This window comes from Macaca mulatta, chromosome 15, assembly GCF_049350105.2.
Source record: "Macaca mulatta isolate MMU2019108-1 chromosome 15, T2T-MMU8v2.0, whole genome shotgun sequence".
Lineage (NCBI taxonomy): Eukaryota > Metazoa > Chordata > Mammalia > Primates > Cercopithecidae > Macaca > Macaca mulatta.
In genome coordinates this window covers 61,432,324-61,450,582 of record NC_133420.1, presented here as the reverse complement: position 1 = coordinate 61,450,582, position 18,259 = coordinate 61,432,324, and the positions used below count along the sequence as shown (strand labels likewise).

Here is an 18,259-nt window from a genome sequence, read left to right as displayed (position 1 = left end):
CTGGAGCTACCTGCCCTGCTGCAGCTGCTGTGCCTGGCTGTTTGCTGCAGCCAGACCTCACGCTCACTCTCTCACATACCCCTTGTCACTCTGCACCTGACTCGCCCTTGGCAGTTGTGGGATCCAGGCTGGTAGTGCAAGGTGAACAAAGCCTGCCAGGCCAAGTGGGCAGAACGAGTCCAGTGGGCCCAAGCAAAACTCAGGCAAAGGTGCCAGCAGCCACAGAGGTTTCCAGCCAGAAAAGTGACACCTCAAGGATCCTGTGACAATAGTGTATTTTATGTGTGGCCCCAGACAATTATTCTTCTTCCAATGTAGCCCAGGGAGGTCAAAAGATTGGTCATCCTGACACAGAGCTTAAATGTAAGTTTCATGAATTCTGACAAATGCATATACCTGTGTAACCCACATTTCTATCAAAATAGATGATACTTGTTGATGGGTGGGATAATCCTTACCTGTTCCTCCTTTTGGAAGGCAGATAGAACATGATGATTAGAGTTGCATGAAATGTGACTGATGCCTCTGCCTAATCAGGGCTTGCAACACCCTAAGTACTCCTATCTGATTCTTCAGGACGATCACTACTTTGAAAGAAAAAAATGAACATATATATAAATATTTCTATTACCCTAGAAAGTTTCTCTGTGCTCTCTTCCAGTCAATCCTCACCCTCCCACTGCTCTGCCAGAGGCAACCACTGTTGTGATTTCTATCACCATAGATCAGTCTTGCTTGTTCTAGAATTTTATGCAAGTGGAATTGTAAAGCATGGACTTTTCTGTGTCTGGCCTCTTCCACTCAGCATAATGTGTTTTGAGATTTACCCATGTTGTCATGGTTGATACGCTCTTCTTTATTGCTTAGTGATATTCCATTGTATGAACATAGCACAATTTGTTTATTCATTCTCTGGTGGGCTGATGTTTGGGTTGTCTCTAGTATTTAGCTATTATAAATAATGTTCCAATGAATGCTTTTGTACAAGTCTTTTTGTGGACATATGTTTTTTTTTTTTGCTAAATATCTAAGAATGGTTTGCTGGATTATATGGCAAGTGTACATTTAACTTTTTTTAGAAACTGCCATACTGTTTCCTAAAGTGATTGTACCATTTAACACTCCCCCCAGCAATGTATGAGGTTCCAGTTTCTCCATATCTTGCCAACATATGGTGTTGTAAGTTTTTAAAATCTTAGTCATTCTCGTGGACTGTAGTGGCAACTCATTGCAATAATGATTTTCATTTCCTTGATGACTTAGGATGTCAAACTCCTTTTTATGTGCTGTTTGATCAAATATACCATCATATTGTGGTACATTTGACATAGAGACTTTAAGTTTTATGTAGTTGAATTCATTAACCTTTTCTGTTATGAATTTTATTGATTTTATACTGAGAAATCCTTCTTTTTTTTGGTAGAGATGGGGTCTTTCTATGTTGCCCAGGCTGGTCTCAAGAGGTCCTTCCACCTCGGCCTCCCAAAGCGCTGGGATTACAGGCAGAGAAATCCTTCTTAATACCAAAAGCTAGTAAATATTTTTACTTTTATTTCCTTCTAGCCCTTTATTGGTTAAACTCTTAAACATTACACTCTTTACCTATATTTTGCTTTAAATTGTAAGGAAACTATTTGTCCTCAGGAACTTAACCAACTAGACTGTATATTGAGTAACAACTTCCTCCTTTCTTCACCTATTTGATCTACCACATTTATCTTAAACCAACTTTAACATATCATTGGGTCTATTTCTGTGATCCTATTATTGTTGATTTTTCCACCAATAGTACAGTTTCAATTATTAGGATTCTAGAGTTTATTTATCAGGTAAGCAAGTCTACCTTCATTACTCTTTATTTCTTCAAAAATTTCTTTGCAATTTCAGCTCGTTTACTTGTCTTCTCTAACTGTGGAGGGCTAAATAATGACCGCTCAAAGATGTCCAGGTCCTTATCTCTGGAACCTATGAATATATTACTTTACATGGCAAAAGGGACTTTGCGGATGTGATTAAGATCCTTAAGAATTCTGAGATGGGAAGATTATCTTCAATTATCTGGGAAGGGCCCTATGTGATTACATAGGGTAATAGACTTCTTGTAAGAGGGAGCCAGGGGTGGTAGAGAGAGGAAACCATAGAAACAGGGATTGGAGTCCTGAGACCATAAGCCAAGGAGTACGAGCACCTTCTAAAAGCCAGAAGAACAGGGAACAGATTACCCCTTGGAGCCTCCAGAAGGCACCAGCCCTGCCAACGCTTTGCTTTTAGCTCCTTAAGACTCATCTTGGACTTCTGATCCCCCACAACTATAGGAGAATAAATTTGTGTTGTTTTAAGCCACTAAATTTGTAGCAATTTGTTACAGTAGCAGTAGGAAGCTAATATACTACTTAAAAATTATTTTTTAAAAATGATGTTCTAAGTGTTTTTCCATTACAATTTTGATGGAACTGTATTGAGCAGAAAATTTAATTTGTGAAGAACTCACATTTTTATACTATTCAGTCTTACTACTGAGATTTCTCCAGAAAAGCATCTCAGTGTCCGTCTACTTCTGCTCATTGCCTGCTATCACCGTTGGGTTTCTCAGAGTAGGCCTCAGGTAAAGGTTTGAGTGCAAGTAGTCTATTTGGAAGGTGATTCCAGGACACACATGTAGGAGAGTGAGAAAGTGAAGCAGGGAAGGGAGGCTGCCAATAAAGGGAGTGTTATCAGCAAGTGACCATCGTGGGTGACTGGCGTTTCCTCTCACCGGGGAACTCTGGGAACCCATGTAGATCATGTAGCTCAGGGCTATCTAAGTTTTCCCTAGGGTACAAAGGCATCACCTGAGTATGGGGAATGGAGGGGCATCCGGGTGCAGGTCACACTATGCTTCCTAGTGAGATCATCACAGCAGCCTGTCTCTGCAATCACTGGCTGTGTTGGCAGCTTACTTCCCTGCCCCGAGTCCCAGCATCCTGACATTTCTTGCCTCCTTTAAAGGAGATGACGTTACAAGGAGTAAAGCTGTCTAACTTTGCACAGGATGTGCAGCCAGAACAGCTTCCCAGAGGAGGTGAGCTGCCTTCTAAGTGGCTAAACAGGTGTAGCAGCTAATCCTTCATCCCCAGCATCATGATGGATACCTGATTTCCAAGTACAGCATCTGCATCTCTTTGCCCAAGGACTTATCCTGCCTGCCAGAGTCTATGGCAGGTCACAAGTGCTGGAGAATATGTCCTCCCAGCAGTCTCGTGCCAATGACTGACTGAGGTTTGTGTGCACATACCCCAGCTCCTTGCTTCTGGAAGGTGGGGTGTGGAGCACTCAGAGGCATGAATTTGGCACTGGCTCCTAGAGTTCCCCAGTGGGTTAAAGCTTTGCACTGTACCCTTTGCTGGCTGACTCACTTCCCTGCTCCACATCCCACTCTCCAAGAGGAGTCTTCTGGGGTCATCTCCCAAATAAATATACCTAAATCCTTGTCTCATAGTCAGCATTTGGGGGAACCCAAACCAAGATAGTAGGCAATGGATCAAAATGGCCAGAGGGGTGAGGTGGAGGCACACCAGACCTGGGGATCAAATGCAGCCACCACTGGGCTGAGAGATGGAGATTTTGAGTCTGTGGTGTGAGCTGAGGGGGTTTTGGCCCCTTCCTTTCCACCTTGTTTTTATGGCTTCTCTGGCCATTCTTTCTGCTTGGCTGGCTGGTCACCATGGCTATTTGGGGTCTGACCCTGAGACTGGGGTCCCAGTAGTGGTTCTGGCCCCTGGGCCAGCCCCTTTGAACACCCAGGAGGAGTGAGAGTGTCTAGAAAGTGGTTTGTTTGGTTTTACTGAGTTTTACTGAGGCAGCAGGGTCTGCAGGCCACCTGGACTTCATTTTGGTAGAAGAGCTGAGAATGAATACTTCTCCATTTGGGAGAATTTAATGCATTTCCGAGAGGGGAGAAGCATCAGTGGAGATTGAGCTAGTGCTCCAAGGAGGACATTCGACTGGTACTCTCCCTGGTAACCATGGGGATAGAGGGAGTGGGAGCCTGGCAGGATCCACATCCTGTAAAAATGTTGCAAGATGAAGGGCCTGCAGATACTCTCTGACAACATGTAATTTATGGGGTAATCAGAACTCCTCCTGGAGGGCTGCGAGGGAAGAGGAGCTGTGATTCAGAGCCTTAGGGGCTTGGATGTTTAATGAGGCACTGGGAGCCCATAAAGATTTAGATTAGAATGATTTGTCCATTTAGGATGCCGAATCTATCTTAGCACCGCCCCTGAAAGGTGTCGCTTCTTCTCTGACTTCTCTTGGAACTCTGGATGCAGAAATCAACTGACCCAACATTTGAGAGGAACCATGTAAGGGCGCAGCCAAGGCATCTGGAGGCTGAAAACTGCCAGCTGGCTGCCACGAGGGAACTGAAGCTGAGAGAGAGTAAGAATCTCAAGCTGGAAAGGCCCTTATAAAGGGGTAGCTGAAGTCCAGGGAGGTCAAGTGACTTGTTCCAAGTCACACAGTGTACCAGGGACCATTAGCACCAGCGATAAGTTTAGCTGGAAGAAAAAAGGAACTGCTAAAGTCTAAGCAGGGAGAAGAGTGGGCATGTTTCCTTCTTAGAATGCAAAGGGCAACCTACAGGGCACAAAAGACAAAAATAATCGCTTTTGGTGTTTTAAAGTTTGAACATATAAACGGTTTCCCAAAATGCAAAATATGTATTATGACACTTTGAGAATCTTTAATGGTTGCCTCAGCAATTAGAAGAAGCCTATTAATATTATTAATATTTGGCAACTGACTCATGAAATGGATTAAAGATGGCATCCAAGACCAAGGGCGGTGGCTCACGCCTGTAATTCCAGCACTTTGGGAGGCTGAGGCAGGCCGATCACTTGAACCCAGTTCAAGACCAGCCTGGGCAACATAGCAAAACCCAGCCTCTACAAAAAAATACAAAAATTAACCAGGTGTAGTGGTGCGCACCTGTAGTTCCAAGTATTTGGCAGGCTGAGGTGGGAGAATCATTTGAGCCTTGGGAGGTTGAGGCTGCAGTAAGGAGTGATCACGTCATTGCACTCCAGCCTCGGTGACAGAACGAGACCCTCTCTCCCTCAAAAAAAGAAAAAAAAAGGGATCCACATGTCTAAGACATTTCCAGTGTCTGGAAACAGAAGGGCCTGAAATAAGACAGTGGTAGTTTGCTGCACTAAGGGATGAATGAGGCTGGCCCTCTCAGAGCGTCCTACCTGGCCTTGGGCAGGGAATCTTAATTTTTTTTTTTTTTTTTTTTACTTTTTTGATTCTAAAAGCAATGTATGTTTACTGTAGGAAACTGGGAAAAAAACAGACAATATGTAAAACCATAAAAAAATTACTCATTAACTCCCTCCAGCCTCCCCCAAAAACTATTCTTAACACTTTTTTATATATACGTATTTTTAAAAATTGGTGTCAGCCTTGTTTAGCCTCGACTCTAAGTCACCAGTTAATAATCTCCAAAGAGATAAATTTTGGTAGCTGATTTATATTCCACTGAAAGGTTTTGGCATAATTTATTAACCTGTTTCTAGGTCATTTCCAATTTTTCGACATTATAAATAACATGATGGTGAACGTTCTGGTGCATAAATCTTGGGCGGCCCCTCTGATGGTGCAGTCGTGTCTCACTCCCAGCAGTGGGGGGGTCAGATGCTCTGCACCTCTCCTTCCTTCTAGCGCCAGGAGCCCAGCGTCTGTAACTCTAGCAGCACCCAGACCAGTCCTGCTGCTCGCCCCACAGCCTCAGCATCCTGGAACATGACCTAACCAGGTGAGGGAGAAAGCCTGAATCTGTGGGAACTGCCAAGTTCTGTGCCTTCAGGCAGGTCCCCATGCCTTTCTGTGCCATGGCTTCCCCTTCTATAAAAGGAGGAGCATAAACTAGGTCATTGGATTTCAATTTTATTTTTTATTTTTATTTATCTAGTTTTTGAGACAGAGTTTTGCTCTTGCTGCCCAGGCTGGAGTATAATGACATGATCTTGACTCACTGCAACCTCTACCTCCCAGGTTCAAACGATTCTCCTGCCTCAGCCTCCCCAGTAGCTGGGATTACAGGTGCCCGCCATCACACTCGGCTCATTTTTGAATTTTTTTATAGAGGCGGGGTTTCCGCATGTTGGCCAGGCTAGCCTCGCACTCCTGACCTCGGGTGATCTGCCTGCTTCGGCCTCCCGAAGTCCTGGGAGTGAGCCACTGCACCCAGCCTCAGTTTTATTTTTTAAAAACTCTTTTACTTCAAAGGAAAATCTTCCATATAATAGAAGCTCATTATATAAAACAGAAGTGAGAGGGAGGTCCTTTGACAGGGGCCAGAACTCTGCCCAGTAGTCCTTTTCATCCCACCAAAATTATCGAGGATCCTCTGTGTGTCTGGCTCTGCGCTAGGTACTGGGAATAGAATATGAGCCAAAGTATTTGGCACTTCCCTAAGCCCAGACCCCTTAGGCCCTTTGCCTGGGGGGTGTTGGGGTGCTGCAGGGCATTGCTGACTGACCACGCTAAGATGGACACCATCTGGCACTGACTGTGTTGTTATGATAATCATTTTGTGTATACTCTGCAGGGAGGCCCTGTGTTAACTGAATTGCCCCATGCTTTGCTCCCTTCTAGGGATAGCCCTGTCTGATTCCAACGCATGGCCTCTGAGTCCTGAGGTAGCTCCTAGGAGTCTGAAGACCTTGCAGGCCGCTTCTGAAACCTGTAGCCTCTGTTCATTCCAGTGACTCAGCAGCTCTGATACCACTGTTGCTACAACTCATGCTGTGATTACTACTACCAGCAACTATGGTCTGCTGAGCTCTGCTTACAGGCTGGCACTGTGCTCAGAGTTCTGCGTGCTTTATCCCACTTGGTCCTTATGGCTATTCGAGGCTCCTCTCAATATCCCCATTTACAGATGAGGAAAATGGGGCTCAGGGTGCTGAGCATCTTACTTCAAGTTCGGTCCTCCTGAGCTCCTGCTCACTAGACAACTGCACACAGCAGGAAGCTCCACTTAAAGCCTCCATGCACTGGTAAACCTCAAGATTCCTACCAGGCACAGGATATGGAGGCCTCTTCTGTCCTTAGCATAGACCCTCCAGTGTGCCCAGGCCTCTGCCAACACATCACAGCATCTGCCTGCATCATGAAGGGGCTGTAAATGGAGGTTGGTTTGGGGACAGTGCTGGCTCCTTCTGGGGGCAGCCATGATTCTGACCTACTGGGTCAGGCTGATGGTGTGGGTTGGGGTCAACCCACGTGTCTCTGTCTGGAATTTAGCAGGCCCTTGGCTAAGCTGGCTGTGAGAGCAATAGCTGCACCAGAATTGTGGCCACTGTCGTTGTGAGCCCAGGAAATGGGAGCATTGAGTTCTTTTGTCTGTTGTCACCCAAATTTCAACAACTGCCAGGGAGAACAGGTACCTATTAAGTCTCTAACATCTCCACTTTCCAAACTGGGGCAGAGGATGGGGAATAAAGAGAGAGAATGCTTGAGTTTCTGTCCCGGTTCTGCTAGTGACTGCTGTGTGACAGTAAAGTCAAGCTTTGGTTCAATGCGTGTCTGGAAGTCAAGGTTTGGTTCAATGTGTGTCTGGAAGCTGTAATATGTGAATCAACCTCCCTTCACCTGGCACCTGGAGGTGGTTTGCTGGTGGCTCAGGGAGTCCTGCATGTTAGGGAGACAGTTATTGTGTCTGTGGCTCACCCTGACCACTAGCCTGTGACATCCCTGAGGGAGTGGACCGTGTCTGATTCATCTCATCTGTGTCCCCCGGAGCCAGCCTCCTGCTGCTCTGTGCGTGTCTGACTGAATGAGGGAATGAAGAGCTCTCTGGGGGATGGTGGGGGGCTGGCCGGCAAGGGTCACCATCTGTCTGCCCTCCCCCAGGACAGGCTGGGCTCCAAGTCTGTGAGGTGAGGGGCTGGCTGTCAGACGCACAGGCAGGTTTCCTGCGATGTCGTTATGATTTTCCCCAGTGTAAGTGAGCTTTGTCTGGGTGATGCTAGACAATGGCACACTGGGCTTCTGTTATCAGCTCGCAGATCTGTCTGCCTGGCCAGGCTGGGCTTCCGGAGGTCAGGGGCCCAGTCGAATTCCTCTGTGTCCACAGTGCCCAGCGCATGGTCTGGCACAGAGTTGGTGCCCAGTATGTGGGCAGAGGAGGTGCTTTATTGCTGGACTTTGCTCTGATCCTCATTTCAACCTTCATTCAGACAATTCCTTAGTAATTGTCACTGATAGCTAAGCTGACAGGTGTCAGGCTTGCTATGGGGGTGGGGAGAGTGGACAGAGATAAAAATGGACTTAGTTCTGATCCTTGAGGTGCTCTGAGAGTGGCAGGAAGAGTCTGACAGGTCAACCTAGAGTTATACTGGACAGCATGTGTCTTAGTCTGTTTGGGCTGCTATAATAAAAATTCCATAATGGGTGGCTTATGAATAATAGAAATTTATTTCTCACAGTGCTGGAGGCTGGGAAGTCCAAAATCAAGGTGCTGGTAGATTCTGTGTCAGATAAGGGCCTGTTTCCTGGTTCATAGATGGCACCTTCTTGCTGTGTCCTTGCATGGTGGAAGGCACAAAGGAGTTCTCTGGGGCCTCTTTTATAAGAGCTCTAATCCCATTAATCCCATTCACAAGAGCCCTGTCCTATCACCTAATCACTTTTTTTTTTTTTTTGAGAGTCTCACTCTGTCACCCTGGCTGGAGTGCAGTGGCGTGATCTTGGCTCATTGCCACCTCCGCCTCCTGGGTTCAAGCAATTCTCCTGCCTCAGCCTCCCAAGTAGCTGGGACTACAGGCGTGTGCCACCACGCCCAGCTAATTTTTGTATTTTTAGTAGAGACAGGGTTTCTCCATGTTGGTCAGGCTGCTCTCGAACTTCTGACCTCAGGTGATCCACCCACTTTGGCCTCCCAAAGTGCTGGGATTACAGGCATGAGCCACAGCGCCCAGCCTTCTAATCAATTCTTAAAGTCCCCATCTCCTAGTAACATCACCTTAGGGGTTAGGATTTCAACATATCAAGCTGTGGGGTGGGGGACACAAACATCCACAGCAGCATGCTCCAGGTGCAATGGAGGATGAAATGGAAGGCTGTGGGGACACAGAATAAGCAGAGACAAGAAGCGAGCTTCTGAAACTGCAGGCCTTGGAGCCAGACTGTGTGTGTTCGAATCCCAGCTGTGTCACGTATTAGCTGTGCAACCTTGAACCAGTCATTTCATCTCTTAGTGCCTCTGTTTCCTCATTGGCAAAACAAGTACCACAGGCAAGGGTCTTATAACAGTGCTTGGCAGATAGTGAGTAGTCAATAAATGTCAGCTAAAGGAAGAAAACAAATGGCCTTTACCTTTGAACAGGCCTCCTGCAAGATGCAGGAGAGGGATACCTGGCCTCTTTGAGGCCTGTATGGCCCCAGTGCACTTAAGAATTCCAGGACTGGGCACGGTGGCTCACGCCTGTAATCCCAACACTTTGGGAGCCTGAGATGGGCGGATCACAAGATCAGGAGATCGAGACCATCCTGGCTAACACCGTGAAATCCTGTCTCTACTAAAAATACAAAAAAATTAGCCAGGCGTAGTGGCGGGCACCTGTAGTCCTAGCTACTCGGGAGGCTGAGGCAGGAGAATGGCGTGAACCCGGGAGGCGGAGCTTGCAGTCAGCCAAGATCCCGCCACTGCACTCCAGCCTGGGTGACAGAGCGAGACTCTGTCTCAAAAAAAAAAAAAAAAAAAAGAATTCCAGAGCTCTGGCCAGGCGCAGTGACTCACGCTTGTAATACCAGCACTTTGGGAGGCTGAGGCGGGCAGATCACCTGAGGTCGGGAGTTCAAGACCAGCTTGACTAACGTGGAGAAACCCCATCTCTACTAAAAATACAAAATTAGCTGAGTGTGGTGGTGCATGCCTGTAATCCCAGCTACTCGGGAGGCTGAAGCAGGAGAATCTCTTGGACCCGGGAGGCAGAGATTGAGGTGAGCCGAGATCGCGCCATTGCACTCCAGCCTGGGAAACAAGAGTGAAACTCCATCTCAAAAAACAAACAAAAAGGAATTCCCGAGCTCTGCCGCCTGTTTGAACACTGCTGCTCTAGAGACAAACTGAGGCCCAGAGAGGGGCCAATGCTTGTCTGAGGCCACACAGCTAGGGGCAAAGTCAGGACTGAACCCAGGAGCTCCTGCCTCCCAGCCTAAGGTACCTTTCTGCAGGCCACCTCCCTTGTAAAAGTCCCACATCTCCATGTCATTTGCATTGATCACGCAAAGCCCCACATGAAATGCGGCTGGATGCTTTGCAAAATATGACGCAAAGCAAGTATGTGAACTGACTTATATTGATCACTATACTAGTCAGAGATGGGCTGATCTGCTTGGAATTTTCAAAAGTGTTTCCTTTTTAAGTGAATGATTTGATTGGCTTTTGCCATTTAAAAATATATCCAGAGGCATGTGATCAAATGCCTTCCTCTTCTTAGGCTAGATTTCATCCAAATAAAAGGGAACCTGGCTTGTCCTTTTTGAAAATCACCTGCTCTCCTCTGCCCCCTTCTTATAAAAGCTACTCTTCTTCATTCTGTGCCAGAACCTAAAGGCCTCTGTGGGTGTCTCCCCACCTGACCTCTCAGGCTCCTGCCATCCTCATCTCTTTCTCGCATTATTGCAATAGTTTCTTCCCCGTGTCCTGGCATATAGTTTGGCCGCCTCCCATTCTTTCTCTACAGAGCTGCAGTGTATTAAAAAGAAATCTGTTCACACCATTTCCCTCCTCCACTTCTATGGCTTGCCACAATCTGCAGAGTAAAAGCTAAAGTCCTTAGATTGTCACTTAAGATCATTTATGGCCAGGCACGGTGGCTCACGCCTGTAATCCCAGCACTTTGGGAGGCCGAGGTGGGCAGATCATGAGGTCAAGAGCTCGAGACCATCCTTATTATGATCTAGCCTCAGTTTACCTATCCATTCACTTGCCTCTTTCTTTCTAGACACAAATTGTTTATACCCTACAGATAAAGCAGGAGGAACCTAATTGTTCAGACCTCTTAGACCAAGAAGATTGTTGCAGTTGGTCACAGGTTCCTGGCAGTCAGGGCTATGTTTGTTTCCTGTGGCTGCTGTAACCAGTTAACTTAAACCTAATAGCTTAAGGCAACAGAAATTTATTCTCTTACAGTTTTGGAAGCCAGAAATCCAAACCGAGTCTTACAGGGCTGAATCACATTCCTTCGGGATGCTGCAGAGGAGAATCCATGTCCTTGCCTCTTCCAGGTTCTGGCATTCCATTCCTTGGCCTGCCGCTGTAGCGCTCCAGTCTCTGTTGCCGTGGTCACATTGCCTTCTCCACTGGTGGCAAATCTCCCTCTGCCTCCCTCTTATAAGGACACTTGTGATTGCAATTAGGGTCCCCCTAGATAATTCAGGAAAACCTCCCCATCTCAAGATCCCTAATTTAATCACGCCTTCCAAGACCCTTTCCGCCACATAAGGTAACATTCCCAGGTTTTAGGGATTAGGACCTGGAGATTTTGGGGGTCATTCTTCAGTGGACCACAGGGTCAAAGGGAAACATGATGTGTCTCCAAAGCTTTCCCGCTGAAGAGGCAGACATTTTCCTGCCACCCCAAAGATGATTACTTACTTGCTATGCACAGCCTTCTATCCTTTTAGTTTGCGTTTTGTGGGATGGAGAAGATAAGAACTATTCTTTTAAAGTGGGCTAGATTGGATTCTGGCTAACACTGAATATGTAACCAACAGGAGTATTGAAAAATTAATTGGTTTTTTGTTGTGTTGACTCTCTTGGGCCCTCCAGGAGGAACAAAAGCATTTTTCCCCCAGGCTTCACTGTAGCCTGCAGGTCTCCCTGCCTACGGAGGAACCTGCCTATGTTTCTAAAGTTTGGGCTTTTCATTTTGTTTTTGACCTTTCACTGGGGGAAGGAAACAGGCTTTCTGGAGTCTTAAGTCCAGAGTGAAGAATTTGCCAGGGAGAGGTGAACTGAGACCATCTCTAGTTGGGGGGTTTGAGCCTAGGTGATCACACTGGGTTGTGTGAGGTGGGGGCATGAGGACCCATGCTCTGGATTGAACTTCATGTGTCCAACCTCAGGGTACAGTGCCTGTCCTGCTCCCCCATCCCCTGCCTCGGAAAGGTGGTGGCATGGCAAGCTCCTAAGAGGGTGGAGGGGCCTGAGCCTCATAGCAGTGTGGCTCCTTGGGTGGGTACGGGGGCTATATGGTAGCCTGGGAGCCCCAGGAGCCTCAGCAGGGACCCACATGGCCTTGCATGGTGAAGAAGGAGGAGTAGGATGTCCAGCACAATGACTTGCCTTTGGATGGCCCCCAGGGGTCTGAGCAAGAAGCGGGGTAGCCATGACCACAAGGGACAGTAGCCCTGAGAACTGGACTGTGTAAGCCTGGGGGCTTCCTGTAACATGTAAGCGAGGTGGAGAGACTGTTTGTCGACCATGGACATGGCTGGGCAAACTGGTTTTATTATGGAAAGCATGCAATGGTCCTTGCATCCCAGGAGCTGTGGAGCAAGCCTCAGGCCTGTTACTGATGAGTGGGGTGAACACTCTTGGTTTGAAGTGGAGTGGGAATCTACCCTGGGGCAGCAGATTAGACTCAGACACCAATGGATGCACTAGGAAGGAAGGAAGGATGCACTATAGGAGGCCTGGGAGGGAGGCTGGCAAGAGGTGGCAGGAGCCCTGAATGTCACACTAAGGAGCTAATCGTGACAGCACTAGGGAGCCAGTGATGGTGATACCAGGAAAAGGCCTGGCATGACATGGGCCAGGTGCACCTCCTGGAGCATGGCCCTTGGGAGGGCACTTGCACAGCATGGGTGTGGCCACTCAGGCTGCCTGGTCTTCCACACAATGACTGCTGTCTATTGGCGGCTTTCTTTTCCAGATTCTATGCTAGATGCTTTACAAGTATTATTTTATTTCATCCTCACAATAATCCTAGGAGGTAGAGACCCGGTCCATCCCCATTTAACAAATGAGGAAACTAAGCAGAGAGAAGTTAAGTTGCTTCTTAAAGAGCCCAAAGTCCCCCAGCTGGTGACAGCAGGACCATCAGCTCCTAACTCACCTTTTCCATCAAGGCACCTGGGCCACTCGATAACACTAGAATGAAGGCTTTGGGAAATCACCTGTTCCCTACTCTCCCATTGTACAAATGGGAAAACTGAGGTGAGGGAGCTTGATCAAGGTAACTCGGTAAGCTAGACGTGGAACTGGAAGCTGGTCCAGATGTCCAGGTCAAGGCTCTCCTGACTCCTCTCAGGGTTGGCTATGCCTGGGGATGCAGCAAACAGGTGGGATACCTGGACATGGTGCTGGCCAGAGTCCAAACCAGCATCTCCATCCTTGCCCAGACCTTAGCCACCAATACATTTGTGGGCTGAGCCCACAGGATCTTCCCGAAAACACCATTTCTTGGTCACAAGCTATTTTATGATTGAATTTTTCAAGATGTTTATTATGAAATGTTTTATATATATACAGAACAATATTTGTAATGCATATATTCATTGCAAAACACGATAGTAAAATTAGCACCCATGAGCTCACCATCCGCTTTTGGAACTAGAGCTTTCTTGGTACTCTTGCATGTGTCTGGGTACCTCTTTCTTATTCTAGCCCCTCGCCTCCCCCAGAAATGACCTCAATCCAGGTTTTGGTGTTTATTATTTCCTGGCTGTTTTTTTAAAAAATAGTTTTAGCACATATATTCATATTCCAAAGCCATACATTATTTACTTTCATTTGCATTTCAACTTTATGAAACAATCATACCGTTTGATATTACAGTATTCAGTCTTCTGTAAATTACTTTTTTTCACCTAACGTTGTTTCTAAAATTCATCCATGTTGATGCCTGTAGTTTAGTTCATTCATTTTCCCTGCTGTGCAATATCTCACCGTGTAAAACACCACATATTATCTACTCTTTTGGTATTAGGCATTTGGTTTGCTTCCAGTATTTTGCTATCATGAAACGCTACTATGAACATTCTTGGTCATGCCTCCCAGGGCTCATGGAAGAGGTTCTCAAAGACGTACCTAGGAGTGGGGTTGCTGGATCATATGACGTATGCGATTCGAACCCTACAAGTTAAAGCCAGATCAGGAAGGGCTCCCACCTTCATTGTGTGGTTCCCTGGCTCCTCCCCCTTGCGATATCTCTCTAGCGCCCCCTGTTGGCAGAGGCTAAGAGCGTCAGCAGGCCAAGCAGAATATTAGTGTCCCAGCTGTCATCATAAAAGGCAAATTTAGAGTGGATAGGGTTAGAGATGAGAGGCATAGCACCTAATTTAGAAATATGTCATCACTGCGCCAGTGAGCAAAAAAAGAACTGGGCCAATGTGGCCTGAAGGTCGCCAGCTTAAAACCTCTGGAATGTGGCCTGATTTCTTACTGATCTCCACTTTGTACCTTCTGCTCTTGCCACAGGGAATGTTTCCTCCTTCCCTAAATGCGGTGCTCTTCCACACCCTTTTATCCTTTTCTCTCAATCTCGATTTTCTTTCCCGCCTGGCAGACTTTGCTCTGTGTTCAAGTCCTTCCCGTTGCTGAAACCCCATTTCAAATGCTGCTTCCTTCATCATTTTTTTCCGATCTCTCCAGCTGGAGGTAATAAAGACATCCTTCTTTTGAGTTCCCCAGCTCCATATCTACCCTCTCTCTGGGCAACAAGCAGTGTTCACTTAGCATCACTGTTGTTTTGTTCTATGGCTCATCTCAATCAGAATTTTATTTTAAGAAAAGCAATGCAAGTAAGGGCATAGAGGAAATAATCACTCGTATCACATCACTGACATTGACACAACTTTTAATATATCCCTTTCCAGTTTCCCTGTGCACATACATTGGTATATGTAGTGCACATGTAATGTTGTATCTAATTTTTTTTTTTTTTTTAATTTAGATGGGATCTCTCTGTGACAGCCATGCTGGAGTGTAGTGGCAGGATTATGGCTCCCTGCAGCCCAATTGCCTGGGCTCAAGTGATCCTCCTGCCTCAGCCTCCTTATTAGCTGAGACTACAGGCACATACTACCATGCCCAGCTTTCTCCCCGCCCCCCACCCCCCCATTATTTTGTAGAGAGGAATTCTTGCTATATTGCTTAGGCTGGTCTTGAACTCCTGGCCTCAAGCAATCCTCCTGCCTTGGCCTCCCAAAATGCTGGTATTACAAGTAAGAGCTACTGTGCCCAGCCCCCCAGCCTGCTTTTCTTTTTCACCCTTTATTAGGTCAAAATATTCTTTTCCTATGTTGCTTCATAACATCACAATTGTTAATGGTTATCCACTGTTCCATTGTGTATTAGTAATAGTTATAAGTGACAGAAACTCAACCTAAAAGAGCTTAGGCAAAAAGGGATCTTTGTGCAGAGGCTGCTGGGGCATCTTGCAGAAGCCAAGGTTAGAAATGTTGGGCCGTGGGGACCTGGAACCTAGGTGCAGACGCCTGAGGCACTGGTGCCTGCCTTGGCTTCATTCTTTCCCCTCTCCCTCAGCAGACTGGCTTCCTCTGCTTTTCCTATCCATGTGGCAGAAAATACCCACTGACCACACCCAAGCTTTACATGTGACAATACAGCCTCCCAAATAGAGACTGACCCTATTTTTCAGGAGCTGGCTCCTCCTGTGGAGCAAGGGGGCAGGGTCAGATTCCACTAACGTGGTGGTCTTTAAAGGACCAGGTAGCTCATGTAGGAAAGGGATCCTGGGAAGATAATTTCACGGGAAGGTTTTAGACTGCTTCCAAACAACTGCTACTGTAGTCATATCGTGTATTAGCATACAAACCTCTCCTTAACTTGAATTATTTTCTTTGGACAAATTCTTGGAAGGGGGATGACTGGGTCATAAAGTTTGAACATTTTTGTGATGTTTGATATGATTGCCAAATTGATTTCAAGTAGTCATTCACCTCCACTCCCACCTGACAGCATTGTGCGAGACAGCCTTTCATTGTGCCATTGAGAGCACGGGGCATTATGGCTTGAAATGGATTTTTTTTATTATGTTAATAATCGTAAAAAGATATATTGTAATTTTTATTAGCATTTTTCTGGTTACTAGTAAGGCTGAAGACTTTCCCATATATTTGTTTTATTGGAGTACATTCCCTTTTGTGAATTGTCTTTTCCTGCCTTTGCCCATTTATCGAGTGGACTGTTAATCGTGTTTAGATTTAATTGCCGCTTCCTTTTGTGTGTGCATTGCACTTTCTCTACCTTCCTTTCAGGGTATGAATAGTGGCCTATCTTGTATTGTAGTTATTTGTGTCTGTGTCTGATCTTTCTTACTGGACTGTGAGCTCCTGGTGGGCAGAGCCAGGCCTGGGCTCCAGCCTAGCATGGAACCTTGTTCTAGTAAAGTGCTCAGTGATGGTTAATTGGGTAAAATAAGCATATGGTTTCAGTCTGCATGACACCGAAGTGAGTGTTCAGCCTGAGGGGGGCTGCATATAGGCTATGAGGATGTAAGAGCCTGGACTTCGTTCATTCGGTCATTCAGCAAATAGTAACTGAAGATCTATTGTGTGCTGGGGTGTAGGAGGGCATTGATGAACAAGCCTCCTGGGAGCTTACAGGACGGTGGAGGTGGGAGAATTCAGCAACTATGGCACAGCTGCAGATAAATCCTCCTTATCCCAAAGAGTTCCAGAGAGTTCTATGACTTCTGATGGAGAGGACCACCAATCTAGCATTGTCTAGGGAAGTCATTGGCAAACCTTTTCTGTAAAAGGCTAAATAGTAAGTATTTTAGGCCTTGCGGGCCACATACAGACTATGTCACATAGCCTTCCTTGTGGTTTTCTTTCCTTTTTTAAAAAATAGTTCTTTAAAAATATCTGTGAAATTCCTAGCCAAGGAGCTATACAGAAACAGCTGAGGGTCTGGTTGGATCTGTAGGCTGTAGTTTGCCAGCCCTGGTCTAGCCCCTAGGGTTATAGAACATCAGAGCTGGAAGGGCCAACTCCCTCATTATTGCACAGGTGGGGAAACTGAATCCCAGAGGGCAGAAGCGGTGTGTTGGGTCTCCTTGCTGATACCTGTGCTGAATCAGGAAATTGAGGACTTTACCTGGGTCCTGGCACAGTCCACTCTGTTTGTCTCTTGGAGTAACCTATTCCCGGCAGGTTTGCGCCTTGGCTGGTGCAGGAGGTTAGGAAGTGGTCGGTTCCCAGAGCACAGGGCTCCCTCCCCCAGGGCTGGTTCCTGTCCCTTCCAGCATGACAGTTCTTTGGCCCCATGGCCTCCTGTTGAATTGGGGTTGGGGGTGACAGAAAAGATGGAGCAGCAGCATTATTAATTAATGCTTGTATGTCCCGAGGCTGAGAATTTTGTCACGTGTAGAAGCATTTCTCTTATTAAAATTGATTTTTACAGTAAAGGTGACATTCTTTTTCAACTGAATCATGTATGGGGCAGTAAATACTAAATATAATTGCTTCCTTTCTCCCAGGATCTCTCTCCTGACCAAACACACACTCAGCAACAGACAGGACCCAAAGCTGCTTGTTCCGTCTCGGGAGACTTCCATGGATACAGGGACTGGAGGGACAATGTCAGCTCCCTATCCCTCCCCTCACTGTGCAAAGGGAAGCAGGTCAGAGGGTGCATCCTATTGAGCTTCAGCTGGGGGTCCCTCCAGGGCTGCCATGCTCTGCTCTTAGCAGGTTGTTCCCTGCAAAGAATAGCCACTGCCACCCTCTGCCCCAAAACTGTGAAATCCTTCACCATGGGAATGTCTTGAAACCCCAGCCAGGATGGGAAAACTTGCAAGCAAGGAGGCAGGATTTGATTGATAACCAGATCTTCAGCCTGGGGTCTGCCAGCAGTGTAACCTTGGCAAGTCTCTGCTCCTCTCTCGGTCTCAGGCTCCCCTTTGACACTAAGGGAGGGCATATCTCACTATTCCTTAGAGTGTTAGTTTCTGGCAGCCTGTGATATGGTTGGCTTGGGGTCACGTTCAGCCCTGAGGATCTTCAGAGTGCTCCTGGGGCTCCGGGCTGCCCTCACTCGTCTCTGCCCTGCTCCTGCCTCTATGGTCCCTTTGGTCTTTGCTTCTGACTCCCCCCCCCCCCGCCACTCCTTGTATTTCTGCCCCACTCATGCTAAACTGCTGATCCCCGCACCCTCCCCTCCAGGCCTGGGGGCTGGCATCCCCTCAGGGAATGCCTCTTCCCTCTCAACAGGGCTGGCCCTGCCAGCACCTCACCACAT

General features: G+C 46.9%; 1 long non-coding RNA gene and 1 other non-coding gene across 2 annotated transcripts in view; both read left to right on the top strand.

The window, feature by feature from the left end:
* LOC144334622 (uncharacterized) overlaps window positions 1-18,259 on the top strand; it is a 377,237-nt gene that overhangs the window by 111,764 nt on the left and 247,214 nt on the right. The gene's annotated exons all lie outside the window — the stretch shown is intronic.
* On the top strand, window positions 436-569 carry LOC114672901 (U8 small nucleolar RNA). Its single transcript, XR_003723430.2, has one exon. It is a non-coding gene; the product is annotated as a U8 small nucleolar RNA (small nucleolar RNA).